Source organism: Thermobia domestica, chromosome 4 (assembly GCF_964235325.1).
Source record: "Thermobia domestica chromosome 4, izTheDome1.hap1.1, whole genome shotgun sequence".
NCBI lineage: Eukaryota > Metazoa > Arthropoda > Insecta > Zygentoma > Lepismatidae > Thermobia > Thermobia domestica.
Window position 1 is genome coordinate 311,809,885 of NC_137457.1, and position 18,223 is coordinate 311,828,107.

At 37.4% G+C, this 18,223-nt stretch overlaps 1 protein-coding gene across 2 annotated transcripts in view; it reads left to right on the plus strand.

The window, feature by feature from the left end:
- Positions 1-18,223, plus strand: part of LOC145684317 (ATP-binding cassette sub-family C member 5-like) — a 247,495-nt gene that overhangs the window by 72,025 nt on the left and 157,247 nt on the right. The window lies entirely within an intron of this gene.

The following is an 18,223-nucleotide window of genomic DNA, read 5'->3' on the forward strand; positions in this document are numbered from 1 at the left end:
TTACCAAGATTGTTATAAAATACAGAATCTGAAGAGGAACAAAATCGTGAAGCTATACGTCACAGTTTCACAGGGGTCTAGTCAAGGGGGGCCCATCGGGGCCTGGCCCCCCCCAAATGGTTTCCTGCCCCCCCCCAAATGACCAGCTTTTAAAACATCATAGTAAAATTTTCTCGCTTCATTCATTTAAAAGTAACAAAGTCTATTGACAATTAATAATTTATGGTAAAATACTATGGAGAAATATTGTTTTTCCATACCAAAATAGTATAGTATAGTATTTCTTCCTTATACCGATCGAAAAATAGGATTTTTTTTTGACAGCAGATTACACAATTTACTGCGATTTATATTTGACAGTTTGAAGACAAACGTTTTAACAAGGTACTACAAATACAGCCATAAAACAAAGGTACTAAACTGATTTGTAAGTACAGTATATTTTTATATGCTTTAACAAGTGTTTTAAAAGACATAGAGGATGGAAAATTTGGTGAGAAACAATGCTTTTATTCAATTTGGATTTCATTCGTTCTCTCTCTTATTTCTACCTAGTGTAATTATGTTTTTTTAGTCACGAATAATAAACAAATATTTTTATCAGGAAACAGTAAAGAAATTAAGTGAAATTTCAAAGAAAATCAGTCTTGTGTAGATAGGTTCTGTATACAAGGTCTTAAATTTAAATATAAAGGGAACCAAGAAAAGTTTTGCTGCTTTTTCACCCACCACCTTCGAACATCGATATGTGACCTAACCTGGAAGATCAAAAATAGTCCCCATCAGCATCGACGACCTTCTAAAAACGTTCTGGAAGGCCATGGAATCCATCGCGGTAGCATTTTGGACTTTTACTAGGGATTTGAACTGGCGTCCTCTAAGGTGATTATCCAAAGAATGGAACAGGTGATAATCGGACGGTGCAATACCCGGGGAATATAGTGGTTGCAATATTGTTTCCCATCCAAGGCGAAAAATGGTGTCTGAGTTATCCTAGTCACGTGGGACTTAGCGTTGGCCCCTAAACGAGGGTCCATTTGCAATTCAGAAGTGATGGCTCCAGAGTTTTGAGTTTTTGTTGAGCACAGCTCAACTGCTGACACTACACAGTTGCATTGATACTCTGACCAGCTGGTAGCAGTTCCCGATGCACGATGCACTAAATACACAGAAGGATCTTCTTCTGGTACAGTGCTGGTTTCGGCTGTTTTGAAATCGGTTCATGGGATGCTAACCAATGATGACGGCACCGTGGAGCTTCGTATAGGACACACTTTTTATCACATGTCAACGCCCTGTCCAGAAATGGCTCCGAAACAGTAAATAAACACAGGTGACTGCCGCGTTGCCTTCTGGCCAGGAGTCAAAATATGAGAGACCCATCGACCCAACTTGTAGTGCTTCACAAGTTGATGGATGTGCTGCCGAATGGTTTCTCCACATACTGAATTGTAGTCCCAGTTCCTCTTTGTACATGTGTTGGTGTTCTGGCACGTGGTGTTTTCGGGTGTTTCGTCATCGTCCTTAAACTTGTTAAACCATCGCTGCAATGTCCGCGTCGTCACGACACCCTCACCAAAGGTCTGGCATATCTTCTGTCCCGCTACAGCGGCGTTTGACCTCCATTTGAATTTGTTCAGCATACATGCTCTTATGACGCTCTATGGATGTCCCATGTTCCCTCTGTCTTTACGCAAGTTCACGGTGTGTCTGAATTGCCTCAACCAGGTAGTATGTTGGATATACCCACACCAACAACTGACGTTCGCCTCCACTCGCTCCACTGGCATTCAACTCACGGTGTGAGGTCCAATTGAACACAGACCTCCACGAAAAGGGCAGAACTTTCTTGGTTACCTTTATAGTTGTGCACAAAAGTATAGCGTTTGGTCCCGGGCAGTATTCTTGATTAAGCATAATAAAAACTCTTGAATATAATTTATGGATAATAATAATAATAATAATAATAATAATAATAATAATAATAATAATAATAATAATAATAATAATAATAATAATAATAATAATAAGAAGAAGAAGAAGAAGAAGAAGAGGCTAAAATAGTGTTTTTAGTTTTCCAGAAGGAAACCAAAATTTTCCTTTCTTTCAGGTCTCAAAAACACTAGCAGCAACACATTTTTTGGCTTTGTACATTGTAGCTGCCCCTCCCTCAGAAACGACGGCCCCCCTACACAAACCTGCTGGCTACATCCTTGCAGTTTCACAATCTCCACTCTGCCCGCTCCGCGCTAATAAGATCACAATGTTTTGGGCTAACATTCATGACGGAAACAAGAGCAGCCTTTTTTTTGGCTTCATTGAGGTAATAGAATGAAGATACATATGGGCGGGCATATTCTCTATTTTATAACATCCTAGGTTTTTACATTGTCACTGTTTGCTTTAGAGTGTTGTCTTGTGGAATTCGAGTTCTCAGCAAGATTGTTACAAACGATTGCTATTTCTTCGCTGTTGAAGACGGAGTGTCAGGTCGAGAAAAAAGAACATTTCCGACATATTCTGATGTACGAGTTTAACCGAGGTTCAAGCTCAGCAAATGCGGCTAGGAACATCTGTAAAGTGTACGGAACTAATGCAATCGTTGCTACTTTGATGAGGAACGTTTAAACAATTTGATCCGCGAAAACCCACACAAGACAACCAAGAGAATTGGCTAGTGTGATGGAATGTGGCCAAGAACTTTCGTTCCATTTAAAATCACATTCAAGGATACAACTTCGAATATGAAACTGATCTCCAAACTTGGATTGAAGATTTCCTAAACTCAAAACCAACAGGTTTCTACACATTGGGGATCCAAAAACTACCCCAACGTTGGGAGAAAGTTATTGACAATGACGGAGCTTAAATTGTTGAATAGGTGCTTGTTTGATTTGGTCAAGTTTTTAATTGAATTTTAACTGAATTTAACTAAATTTTTACTGTATTTTACTGAATTTCATAAATAAAACACTAAACAAATAAAGTTAGCAAACCTATATTTAAAACGCTATGGAATTATGCATCAACCTAATATCTTGACTATGACTTGGAGTACAGGTTGGCATTCAAAAATCCGGCAAACTCCGGAACTGAGAATATATGCTGTATATACAGGTACGTACCAATTTAATGATAAAAACCTAATAAATCTAAAATTACCAGATTTATATGACATTAGGTTGCCTTTCGCTGTCAGGTTCTACAGTAGTCTTTTATCAAAGTTGAAAACTCTGCTGATATACATTACTTGATATCGAAAATCACGCGCAAGGAAGAAGTCAAAACAATGGAAACTTTTCGATTTACCACCTCCACAGAAGACCGTGTGTGTGGACCCTGTCTGAAAATTCATGGTTTCTGTTTCCTTTGGGATATAGAATATATCCTTCTCATGGACTATTCTCCATCTGATAAATCCATCACTACTGTATACTATGTATTTTTTTCACTATCTACAGGAAAAAATGTTGAGTTCACCAAACAAGAAACTGATCTTCATCATGACAGTCCTTCCCTCTATACGAGTGTCGTTGCAATCGACAAATCAATGGATCGAGATATGATTTTCTGTGACATTCGTGTTATTCACAGTACTTGGCTCCATCAGATTTTCATCTCTTTCTGAAGCTGAAAACATCCCCATCAGGAAGTCGCGTTCGGCAAGAGAGATTGCCGCCGTCGACGGTGGCAGACTGCCGCTAATTTAATTTTAAAAATTTACTTCTCATATATCCTTTACGTGCAGTCCCTTTACTACATTCCTTTTCATACATTTACCTTTTTTAGGGTCGGCACGCTGTCAGCGTTTCGCCGTCTTTACAAACATCATTTGTCGCTGTCGTTCCGTCCGCTGTATGCCGACTTTCTGCCGACTCCGTATGTCCACCCACAAGAAAAACCTTCGGACAGTTTCAATTTTTACTCCATCATTAAAGAAGATACAGGCTCTATTCATTTTCCAAAATTCGATTCGTTGCCGCTGGTACGCGATAGTGAAACTTTCGCCGACGTCGTTTCTCAAGAAATTGCCGGCAGTGTCTTTTTGCAGTCGTCGTGCCACTCTCTGTCGACTGTTTCTAGAAAGCTGTATAAGATGGAAATATAAACCCTAATTCGTATTTTAAAGCAACGAATTACCTTCTAACTCTCTCTGTTTTCTTTTAGTGAACGACTCTGTTTTTGCTCGTCGCAGTCGAAAATCGCGCGGAAAGACGCCGGTGTCCGGCTTCGGCAATCCGACCGCGGCATCTGGTCGGCATGGACAAATTGTCCGACTGTAGGCGGCAGGATCCTGATGGGGACACCTTAGATTTTTATATTCTTTACAAGAAGATCATAAAGTATTTAAGGAAGAGTATTTTGGAGGAAGAGTAGACGGATCTGATTTCCGCGATAACATAAGGCCCTTAGAACTTGTTAGACCAAGAGTATTCGTATCAAGAGAGATTACTTGTACACATCAAAAGTGGTGATGTTAATTCAACGTAATAGATGTCATCCGAGTTCTGCTAAATTTTGATACATTCCTGGCGCTACTTCAAATCCATTGCACTTTGGAGTAGAATGTTAAAATGGTAGTCGTTAAATCACCCAACTGACATCATGAGGATTCAATTTAGTAACACACCATTTGTTGTTTCATATATAGTTGCCAAACAACTATTTTTGCAAAAGCATTTTCTTTCATATTAAACGGACATGACTCTTATGAGGGTTAATAAAGCATTTCATAAATTATTTATATAAATGGTTGCGAGGAACGCAATATACTCAGTGACGACGTTAACTTTGAGTATATCTCATAAGAAAAAAGGAGGATCATTTTTGTGATTATCACGCATTTATAGTTTGATAGGTTTACTGTTTATCTTTCAGTGCAATGCTGTAACACACAGAGACAAAAACAACAAACGGGGAAGAAAGTTATAGTTTTAGTGAGAAGACATAGAGAGAGAGCGAGAGAGAGAGAGAGAGAGAGATAGAGAGAGAGGAGAGAACCATGTGTTAGACATATTAACAGCATTACACACACTATTCATGTATATATGTCGATGTTTCGTTGTATCCAGGTCTGTATTACTCCGGGTTATGGGTCTGTCCAAGTTACTGGGTCACTCTTGGTCATGGATCTTTCAACACCACTGGGCTTCGCGTACTTGGGGGGGTCAAAATGGAAAATGGTAGTCATATTGGATGAGTACTACATTAGTTTCACTCGTATGCTAAAATTGTAGCAATTACCTACAATGACATCTCTGGCAAAGGACGTACCGAATTATACTGTAAATGTAGAGAAAGTTTCTTGCTACAAATCATTATGATTGTCCGTGGATATGGTTACGAAGAGAAGTTGGAAGAATAAAAGATGGACTAAAACGTGAAGATAAATGTTTCCTACTTCCAAGAATCCATAATAACCTCAATCTTTCGGAAAGATATCCCTCATTTGTACGGAGCCAACAAAAACCAGGTGCAAGCCCACGTGGACAAAGCATTCTCCCACCTCCTCGGGTTTAATCATGACAGGAAACTGGAATTCTTTGTTATTCCGTTTCATGGCACCAGACTTACTAAAACACTAACACCAGACTAATTGATTTATGCGACTTGAACTGTTAAAATGAGTCTACAATATAACCCTCACTGAAATATAGAAAACAGCACAGAGAAATGAGATAGAATTCATGTATGCCAACAAAGATTGTTGCAGTGGAAATTGCGATATCGGGCGATAGTCCATAATGCTAGGATAGCCCAATAGAATACAACCGGTAGTGGCGGCACCGCTTTTCATAGGGTAAGTACACTTTGAAAATCGGTATATACGGTATTGGTATACCGCATATATATACCAAATAATTTTATACCAAAACCTCCCTTATCTACGCCACTGAATCCTAAGAATTAAATTCCCTCCTGGGTATAAATATCATTTCATACATTAATATATACTAGCTGGTGCACCCAACCCTTCAACCTGCTGTACATGTAACTAAATAATGCATAATCAAGAATCAACATCAAAATGCGTGCGAGTCCAACCCCAAAGAATACATTAAGTAATATGTTTTGTCCATCGTCCTTGAACAAAATGAGAGTGATTGTAGTAACTAAACCTTGTCTGTACTGAACACATACAATTAGATTAATAGGAGACTAAAGAGACGGTTACACAAATATTTTATTCTCAAATGTAAACACTGGCGTCTCTAGTGTGTAAAATTTGGGGGTGGGGACATCAAAGAAAGTGATTTAAATTGTAGTACCTAGTCCAACCTATTTATTATCTTCGATTCCATTTGTTATCTTTCTGTTTACGTTCACGGACCCCCTGAGACATATCAAGAACTCTGTTATAAACAGCCTGAATATAATATTCCAAATAAATATAATTATTATTATTTATATGTTATTCTGTCGTTAGTAAATAAATTTAATTAGAATAGAATATTGAATACTTTGTACTTCTAAATATTGGGGGGACGCGTCCCCCTCGTCCCCCCCGCCAAAAACGCCCGTGAATGTAAATATGGTTACCGAATTTTATCCTATTTTGAAACGATTCATTTGAAGCAAAGGCTATTAAGTTACAATTAATTAAATCGTCATCATGATCATCATAATTATTGTCATTATTGGCAGGTCACTTGCCGGAACTGAGAAACTTCCATGTCCCACGGTCTTCCATTAACCTCTTTGTCTTCATGTATAACTTTTCTATTTTGATATCGTCCATTAAATGTAGTCTTCTTCGTCCCCTCCCTCTCTTTTCTGCCACCATACCCTCTAGCACATCCTTCATAATACAATTGCTTCTTAGTCAATGTCCCAATCAATTTCTCTTCCTCTTACAAATATTTAAAACTTTCCTCCCCCCCACCACTTCGAAGACAGTCTCATTCGTTTTCCGTTCAACCCAGCTAATTCTCCACATTCTTCTCCACATCCACATTTCGAAAGCTTCCAGTCATTTTTAATCATTTTTTGTGTTCATGTTTCTGCCCCATACAGCACAATGCTCCACACGAATCATTTTTATGAGTCTTTTTTCTTAACTCAATTAAATCGTAACAATAGTTTTAAATCGGCAAATTGGCTGCACAGTTTAAGAGCTTATAGCGCAGGTGGCGACATCTTTTAGCGCGACTGATTGTTATTAGGATTATTTTAATGCACAGACTGAGGCGCATATTTTTAATCACGCTCAACCCTAGCCTTAGGAGCTAAATACGCGGTTCTGATTGGTTGAAGTTATCCGTTTCTTGCCAAATAGCATACATATAGCAGAAATCAAACGCGTACAATTGTCGGTCTTCGTGACTGAGCGTACTAGCGCAACGAGCTAGTAATAACCATAACTTTTGCCGTGGGTTATAACCCGGTCCAAAGAAAGTTTTTTTTTTTTTTTAATTTTCATAACACTTTTTTCATTAAAAATAAAAATAATACCCAAAAAAGTGTTTTGCTTACGTTACGCGTGCAGTTTCGCTATACGAATCCATAGCATAAGTAGGAGTAGCAGTAGTAGTAGTAGTAGTAGTAGGAAAAGGAGGAGCAGGAGGAACGGGTTAGAAGCCCCGCAGGGCTCGTTTTGTTCCATCTTGACCCCTATGATATAAATTTAACCTCAGCTGCTGCTTCTTCAATTTCAATAAAGTCACAAATTTTCTTCTATTACTATAATACGTAATACATACACCAGAAGATTTAGACAATTGCAAAATGCAACCAATCAGAAACGTGTATTTAGTTCCTATTGCTAGGGTCGAGCGAGAAAAAATATGCGAGTAAGAAGTTTTCTTTTTATTATTATTAGGATTTGACGTTTACAAAATCACTCCTTGTTGCTAAAATAAATAAATAAATAATAAAATCGGAAGTTGCAATGTTTTTATGCGCTGTGTGTGTGTAACAGTTTCTGTATATATATATATATATATATATATATATATATATATATATATATATATATATATATATATATATATATATATATATATATGCTGCTAATATATACGAGGTGTGGCAATTAAATAACGAGACGTATCATAAATGTGATGTGTTGCAAAGAAAGTTACAATTGACTGTTATCCCCTTCAGTATACTCCCCTCCCCTATCTATACACCGCTGCATACGAGCCTTCCATTGTTCAAAGCAATGCTATAGTTAATCAGATTTCACTCTGTTCAACAGCTCTGCCGTTTTTTGTTTCACCTCTTCTACAGACTGGAAATGTGTTCCATTCAATGCACTTTTCACATTTGGGAATAGACAAAAGTCACAGGGAGCCAGGTCCGGGGAATACTGAGGATGGTCGAGCACAGAAATGCTCTTGGCTGCTAAAAACTGCTTCACAGAAAGGGCATTATGGGCAGGCACATTGTCTTAGTGGAGGATCCATACACCGTTCTTCCACAAATCCGGTCTCTTCTTCCTTATTCTTTCCCTCAGCTTGATTAGGACTTCTTTGTAGTAGGTCTGATTCACCGTTTGACCCTGAGGCAACCATTCAGTCATGATGGTACCCCTGATATCGAAAAAACGATGAGCATTGCCTTCACTTTGGACTTGCTCATTCGTGTTTTTTTTTTTTTTTTTTTTTCATTCTTGGCGATGTAGGAGTCTTCCAGTACATCAATTGACGCTTAGTCTCGGGGTCATACTGGAAAATTCATGTTTCATGACATGTGATGACACATGTTAGCAAGTCTAGTTCTGCTTTGAGTCGTTCCATGACGCCACAGCAAATTGTTTTCCGAATGTCTTTTTGTTCCTGAGAGAGGTTTTTCGGGACAATTTTTGCACAATCTTTTGTCATGTTTAAATTGTCATGCAAAATTTGTCTTACTGTCTCTTTGTTAATGTTCGTCATGTCTGGGATCATCCGAATGCTCAGACGTCTGTCTTTCCGGATAAGTTCATTAATTTTTTGAACATTTTCGTCCGTTCTTGAAATCAAAGGGCGGCCGGGTCGTTCCTCATCTTCAACCTCCTCCCTACACTCTGAAAATCGTTTGTACTATTCGAAAACTCGCACATGTGACATAGCATTGTCACTATACACCTCTTGTAAGATTGCACAACAATCCGTCTTTTTTTTTTTTCTTTTTAATTTCACCAGAAATTTGATGTTAATGCGCTGCTGAACTTTACTGTTCACCATGATTCCGGCATTACTACAGAACACTGTCCTCTTCATGCAAGCCTGGAAAGAAAAGAAAAGCTTTCAGAATCATTAAACAAACAGTGGCTGCTCACGAAGGTTCAAGATCAACAACACATCGTCAGCTACCTCCCAACCAAGATCCTGCGCGACAGGAGGTGGGCAGTCTCGTTATTTAATTGCCACACCTCGTAATGATTAAAAATAACATGTAATTGACAAGTAGGCTATTTAGCAGAAGATCGATCAGTTGTAATGCTGACTCTTGATCATCAGCAAATAAAACGCCTTCGCACAAGAAAACTTTCCGGTCTCTACAACGTGCTGATAAAAATGTTGACTCAGAGACCGAAGTATCATGGTAACGGTATCGCTATGTTGTATGCGAAGATAAAAAGTTTTTGCTAAAGCTTAACTACAACTAAGATAATCTATATTGTTCGTGTTCCAGTTTTAAAAGAACACAAACCAAACTGAAACGTGCCTCTTGGGTGAGAAACATTACATTGTCAGCTAGCCCGTAGACAACACCAAAATGAAGGGGGTGAAATACAAGAAAGATTCAGAATCCCTATTTTCTCATCATTATCCAGCGCAATTTATAGGGGATTTTTCTCTCTGAAAGCCCCGTTCAGTGGTCAGACCCAATTGAGTGTGCAAAAGTTTGTCAAAAGGAGAGGGAGGGTTCAACCTGCCAAGTTTATATATTTTGGTGTTCATATGCATATGCCAATATGATAAATGTTTATATTTACGTAATATCTTTTTGAAGAGGGATTAAACCCCGAAAATCACAATTACATATGCCACTGGTCAGACCCAGGGACGTAGCCAAGAGGTGGATCCGGGGGGTACGACCCTTCTTTGGAATTAGAAATAAAAAACTAAGAAAGGATGAAACAAAAAGAAACGAGAAAAAGAAGAATCAGCGTTAAAAATAAAAAGCTACAGCAAGGCTGATATCTGCATACTACCCTGTGCCCTTCACCCTTGACTAGGTGTCAAATGTAATAGCACGAAGAGGGAAAAAGAGAATACTTTTGTAAATATTTGTTAGACGGAATGAGAAATTTCTTTACGTGTGTTTTACTGTATGTTCCAAATCACAAGTTATATACGCCTTAGCCAATAAGATGCAAACTTGAGCACAGGTTGTCGGCATATGCCTTTGTCATTGTTGCCTCTGCAGTCCAGCCTTACGAGGAACGCATTAGGCGAATTACTTGCAATATATGGTGGCGAATGAGCGTTAGATATTGAAAAAATCAGGGAATTTGAAATTTCAGAATTCTCAGAATTTCTGCTACTAGTCAGAGAAATTTTAAGCTTTCGAAAAAACATAGAGCCACTCTGTAATAGTGTGGACATTTTTAATCATAATTTTTCGTCATTGCTTCTCTGCAGTATCCAACATGTTATTTCAGAACCAGTTTTCTACTGCACCTTTAACCTGTCATTTGGAACAGACAGTAGCTGATGGAATAATAAAAACAAAAAGTTATGCGGAAAGAAAGTTCTGTTAAGATTTGATTCAACAGAGAAAGGAACGCAGATATTGTAAAATATTTTACAAGACATTATTGGGTATGTACTTTTTATAATCGTGGATATGTACTTTTTGTAATTATTGAGGTCATAATAATGAAAAGAAAATTGTTATACATATACTTGAATGACCAGAGGAAGAAACGTAGTTATTGTAAATCTTTTTCAATACTTTTTTATATTCTTTTACTCGAGATTTCTTCATATTTTGTTATTAAAATACTTATTAACATATCCTTATTTTATTGTCCTATAATAAAATAATAAACCAACCAATAACCAATATATGCTGCCAGTAAAATATTTTAGTATGATCGAGCCCCTGGTATGATAACCATAGTATTTCATGTCACATCTCCCCCCGCCATTACGAAATCCTGGCTACGTACCTGTCAGACTGGTTAATGGTTTGATTGAATTTCCCACGGGCTGGAAAAATCAAACAAGAATTTTAGAAATAATAAAAAAAAGCCTCAAAAGATTGCAGTCTTGTCCAATAATTAGTTTTTGGATCAGAGGCCACAAAATTTTTGAAAGGCCCCTAAATCAAGTTTTCGTATTTTCTACGGAATAAGCACATCATACAGAATTAAGTGATAGTTTCGGTTTTGCTACACTGTATGTAGTTCTCCGGATATGAGGCGTCCAAGAAAATTTTTGATTGAATGAAATGTATTGGATCTTCGATCAGGGCCGCAGAATTTTTGATCGATCCCTACATCGAGTTTTCGTATTTGCTACGGAATAAGCACATCATACTGAGTTAAGTGATAGTTTGGGTTTGGATACACTACAGGGGAAAAGGGGGTAATGACACGCGTTTTTTTTTTAATTATTCAGAACAGCAATGACAGAGCACTATGGAATCGAATGAATAGTGCTGTACATACCTACATATGTTTACTATGAAATAACTCGGAACTATTGCGTAATTACTCTCCGTTATAAGATAGCAGACGGAAATTTGAAACCTTACACTGCGTGCAGTTACCCTGCAGTTGAGGGTAATAGCATGCAACAATTGAGTTCTTAGTTAAATTCTTTCTTAAACTGCTATTGTATTGCTTTGCTTTCTTCGTATTTGCTTTCTTCGATCTTTTTATTACAGAAGAGCCTTACGACGCATTGCTGTTAGAATTTCTGAGCTTTGGTGCTTTCCCTTCTGCTTCACTGACGATGGTTTTTGCCTAGGAATTGGAGAAATTGCTGTTAATGGGACTATTGCGGAGAACTTTTCGGAATTGGTGACTTCCCTTGATGGTCTAGCGACTGCCAGTTGAGAAACGTCACTAAATTTTTGTTTCGTAGAGTCCATTGCATCATGAGTAAGGTCTTCTTCCATATTCTCCTCAGTCTGACAACAGCACTTATCACCTGCAGCAAAACACAGCATCTAGAAAAATTTCTGGATTCATGGAGAACGTACCACACTTTTCAAAGCCTGATGAGGCATTTTTAATCACACGCACTCTTCTGTTAAGGTTGGTTTCAAGGGACAAGTTTTGCCCATAGATGGCACTACAGTCTTCGTATCGCTCCCATGTATATTTTATCTTTCACGAAAATTCACGATTTCTCTTACAAGTTTCAACCTACAGACTTCAAATTTTTAGAAAAGGGACTTCATAATCTATTGAAGGCAATAATCCGTGCCGATATTTTATTTATAATTTTCTTCTTTGTTGAAATGGCCTGATTGTTGAAATTGATATCCAAACCTTTAACAATTGAACTGTTTCAACAATGAAGAAAATTCTAAATAAAAAATCGGCACGGACTGTTCCCTTTCATGGTTTATGAAGTTCCTTCTCTAAAAATTTGAAGTCAGTAGGTTGAAATTTATAAAAGAAATTGTAAATTTTCGTGAAAGGTAAAAAATACATGGGAGGGATACGAAGACTGCAGTGACATCTATCGGCAAAACTTGTCCCTTTACACTAACCTTAATGCGTGCTATTACCCTAAATCAGGACATCTTGATTTTTTTTTTTTGTTTGTTCTTGACTGGCATGCGTAAACCTTATAATAAAGTACTAACTCTATATTTATCTAAATTGACTATTCATACATATTGACTACAAAAATACCGTACCTCAGAAGTAAGTTTGAAGTTAAGCACTGAAGAAAACTAGTAAAATTTTTGAAGAAAAACAAAGTATTCCATAGTACCGTACGTTCTCTGCAGTGCTCTCCCACTCAAGTGAGGTTCGTTGGGCACGTTGTAGGTAGGGGTGAGCACCATGCAGACCTTCTTCTCCTTCTGCTTCTTTCTAAACAGGGATGCGTCCAATTGTACACAGCGTGCTATTACTCCGTTTTCCCCTATGTAGTTCTCCTGATATAAGGCGTATAAGAACATTTTTTATTGAAATATATTGGATCTTTTGATCCAAACATCGAAAATAGGTACGGGTACAAGGGACTATATTAATAACAATTTAATATAATATGATGTACAGTATACGTAAACAGAATTTCGCCAGATGTAATTGGCATCTAACTTTTATGGTTTTGTGTATCAAATACTTAGTATAACATAATTACAGGAAATTCAAAATCGGTAATAAGATGAACTTTCCTCTTGTTTTGATGTGAGTTGATGTGAGGAACATCGAGATCCTTCTCCTCCTCCATTTCTTTTTACCAAATGATATAAAATATGTCATTTGTTTCTTTCTAGTGCACTTTTAAATAAAATCTATCGCTTAATTTTGAATGAAAATAAGAAATGATACATCAATATTATTATATTCGGTTTATTCTCAGCACAAAAAAGATAAAGCTTCGTTTGTCGAGCACATGGGGGCTCATCATCACCATAGGTATTCTGCTATTATTGACAGGTCATTTGCTAAAACTAAGAGTCTTCCATGCCCGACGATCTTCCACTAACCTCTTACTCTTCACCTACGATTTTTCTGTTTTGATATCGTCCATTAATTGTAGTCTCCTTTGCCCCTCCCTCTCTTTCTTGCCACGTCCCTCATGATACAGTTCCTTCTTAGCCAATGTTCTAATCAGTCTCTGTTCCTGTTCTTAATAATATCTAAAATTGTTCTTTTCTTCCCTACCATTCCTAATACTCTCTCATGCGTTTTCCGCTCAACCCAGCTAATTCTTTCCATTCCTCTCCATACTCACATTTCTAGGATACGAGTAACTCAGGCTAAGAACCTCTCAAACATCCTATTAGTAAGATCTATTCCATAAGCAAATGGAATTATTGGGGACTATCAGTGCAGATTTAGGTGCAATCGATCAGTTATCAACCAGGCATTTACCCATTCGACAAATTCCAGAAAAGAAATGGGACCCAGTATTTATTGATCAATTGTTTATTGATTTTAGAAAGGTCTACGACTCGGTTAGGAAGGAAATATTATACAACATTTTTACAGAATTTGGAATACCAAAAAAACTAGTTAGATTAATTAAGATGTGTTTAAGTGAATCTCAAAGTAAAATCTAAGTGCGAAGATCTTGTTCACGAGCTTTCACATCGTGAATGGCCTGAAACAAGGAGATGCGTTGTTCCTATTATTATTCAACTTTGTTCTGTTACGCTATAAGGAAAATCAAAGTTAGCAACCAGGGCCTAGAGTTGAATGGTATTCACCAGGTTATGGCGTATACTCATGATGTAAATTAATAGGGAATGATAGGCGAACAATAGAAATAAATGCAAAGGTTTTATTAAACGCTTGCAGGGACATGGGTTTAGAAGTAAATGCAGAGAAAACTAAATACATCGAAGTTCGCCGGGATCATAATACTCGAAATTATGGATGTATCAAAACATCAAATAGTACTTTCGATAAAGTGGATATCTAGGATAAATATTAATAGACCAAAACTATATCCACGAAGAAATTAAATGTCGACTGAAATCAGGAAATTTCTGGTAATATTTAGTCGAAACTTTTTTTTTTGTCTCCGCGAATTTACAACGATATTTGTATTTCAACATCTTTATTATATCTTTATTTGTATTTATGGGCAAAATGTACTTTTAAATTATGCACAAGCTGTTCAAGAAAGGAAGAAGAATATAAAAAGAGAAATAGAAGGTAATTTCTTTTCTGTTGTTATCAAGGATCTTATAAAATAGAGGATCTGCTCTTACAACAAAATCTTGAAGCCATACGTCACAGTTTCGCCACCCCTACTCTGCCCACTCCGCCCAATAGGATCGAAATGTTTTGAGCCAACAATAATGGCGGAAACGAAAGTAGCCAATAAGACGATGGCAGAAACGAAAGTAACCAATCAGACGTGCCGATGCTCGGTTGTTTTTGGCTTCATCGATTTAATAGGATGAAGATACACATGGGCAAATCCTCTATTTATAACATCATTGGTTGTTATGCGATTATATTTTGTTATGATAGTTTTTCTACGATGTGACTTTAGTTGTCGTAGCAACGAAAAATAAATAATGCATAACAAAGGATCCATCTCGTGAAATCTATCTATGTACAATTTTTAAAGAGTGTTCTTGTTTTAAGTTTGCTTTGTACTACAATAAAAGGTAATATCAGATATGCAGTGTGTAAAAGGGATTTTGATACATCAGTAGCCTTAGTTATATAAATATATATGAACTGTGGGCGTCTTATAAATATGGTGGTTTACCGCCTCAGGATTTTAGGAGATTTGTGTGAAGTTAAGTAAACAATCTCCTAGATAATTAATTTCAGGATTGCAGATTAATTTTAAGGCTACGTAGTGATTTTACTAAAAAATCAAAACGGAGTATACTTTATTAAAGAGTGGCAGAAAAATTTTCAGAAATATCAAAATGAGTCTTCTTGATATTGAAAATGCAACTGAATCAAATGGTAATAGGGAGATCTAGCCGATCTCATTAAACAGCAGTTTGGACAACTAAGGCAAGGTTTTGGTGACCGAATGAATCAACAAATGGAACAAATGAAACAACTACTACGTAGGTTCACTGAAGAAATATCATCACAAGTTAACATGAATGCTCCAAATGAACCTGAACCTTCCATAGAAACAACAGAAAATGCATATCTTGAGTTTGCATTGGTGAAATTTACTGAGTTTTCGCAAAAAACATAATGCGGTATTGGTTGGATCAGATCATCGCAACTTTTCTCTTCATTCTAATGTTTTTGATTGCCTTACTGATACTGGTTGTAATGAAGATTTTGGTATGCATGAATGTACGAAAAGTTATGGTCATCTTCGTCTAGCGAATGCTATTGTCTGCTTGTATTCACGATATATTCAACATGATATTAATTCTGGAGATGAAGTAATTGTAATAGAATCGTTTCATGATATGTACACGACATTGGTTCATGTAGCAGGAAGAAAATTGATTCCAGTATTCGTGAAATTCAGAGAGAGAACGTGTGTTCCCACCAATGCTTGTAGTGATTGGTCGGTTGAGTTGGGAGCTGTTGAAATGTTCACTCAGCGAAAAGGCCAAAATTATAATAGTGGACAATCCGATGGTTCTTATACAGAACGTGATGCAATGTGTTGACTTCATTAATCTAGGTATGACATTGCAAAATTTTGAAAATCCATCAATGGTGCAATACAGTACGTACTAACCTGAACCAAACTAACTTTAATCGAAACAAGTTCGAAATATCCATGTGAGAGTAAAATGTGATCCCAATGTAAAAAGTAATTTTAAATTTACATGCACCGATAATGTAAGCGAACCTAATATTAATAGCAACAATAATAAGAATCGTAATACACTTAGGAAGCATGTAATCATTAGATCTAATTTCCCTCGAATTAGATTTCGTAGAAATTCCATAGATGGCACAAATTCTCAAAATAAGAAACAAAGAACTGTAGATGTAAATAACGCGCAAGGTAGTATTCCGATTTATGATTTTCAACGCAACCTAAACGAATTCGTTGGTCATGTAACTTAAGCTAAAGTTACGGTGTCCGAGAAAACTATAATCAATTGATTTTTGTTTATTTTCACTGTTTGTTAATTTATGTTTTGATGTTATCTTATTTTGTTCTACATATTGTCGACATCATACTTAGCTGGTTTCCAGCTTTCTCACTAGAGGCATTCCTGTAGTGTCAAGTCTAGGCTGAGAATATTACGCGTTTGTGGACGCAAGCGTGGCAGTTCTCAGTTTTTGGGCGAGAGAGTGAGAGAGATCAAGGGTTTCACCCGAGTGGAGGCTGCACTACCGTGCACATTAGTGTACTAATTTTTGGGAGCTTTTGCTCCATCATTCATCATCTCATCACATCATCTATACTGCAACAGACAACTGCTACACACATACACAGCGTTCTAGAAATCATCTTGTCCAGCTACTATGGCCAGTGGACAACATCCTGGTCTTCCGGCTGCAGTTCCTACAGTTTCTATTGTCACTACGAAGGTAGAGAAGCGCAAGAGTTACAAGGACGCTTTTGTAACTTCACATCACGATCAAGGATTAGTGGGTAATCCTATTGACGGCGACCCAGCATCTCATTCAAAATCTCCACCTCATAAAAAACATCATGATGACAATATCAGCATCGCCAGTTCAGACGACAGCTCTCGCCTTATGATTGTTGATGGCATTCAACGATTTCCTCAGAAACAACGGATAGAAACTCATAACTTTCTACTCCAGGATTATGATCCGAAATTCCGGAACACCAAACTTCTACTTCAGCAACTTCTCAAATAAAGACCACGGACTGAAATCACACAGATCATACAAACTCAAAACGGATATATCATTTAATCGCCATTACCTAACTTCGCAACAACAGTTAGAGACAAACATAGTTTTGAGATATTCGGAAAAACAGCAAAACTCACAAAACTGAACGACCAACGTAAGAAACAAATGCCACCACCTAGACGAACTCCTATTCTATCCGTAGTTATCCGCGGTGTTGATCCGTCTTACAGTGACGAAGAAGTCGAAGAGGAACTACACCTTCAAAAAATGCATTCGAATTAGGAATAATCAAGGAGCTACTTACTTATATGGTCAGGGTACTGACAGAGTCGCAGAAAACTATTGATGACCTGCTTGAACACGGAGCATTCATATACAAGCAAAGACATAGAGTGGAACCATCCAAAACATCACCTCCTCTTCCCATACGCTGCGATCGATGCTAGGAATACACTCATCCTACACCTAAATGCGTAAATCCGTTTAAATGTGGCTACTGCGGTGGCCTCTTGTCCAAATATGCAACGGCCACCTGAGTGCTCAACCTGTCATGAACGTCATCCAGCCTATAGCTATAAATGCAAGGCCAAACCTACTCCAGAAGAAGCAAAACCTGAACTTAGAATGCATGACGCACAGAATCAAACTTCCGATCCCAGCACATCTGATCAACCAATAACTGTTAAACAGCTTCTTGCTTTCATTACTCTTACTCTACAAAACATCCATCCGTTTCCACGTCCCTTAGTTCTACAACACGTCCAGTATGCTGTTCAATCAGTCTTCCATCTTCAGTTCCAAGCGACTTACAATGGTCCAACTGCCTAC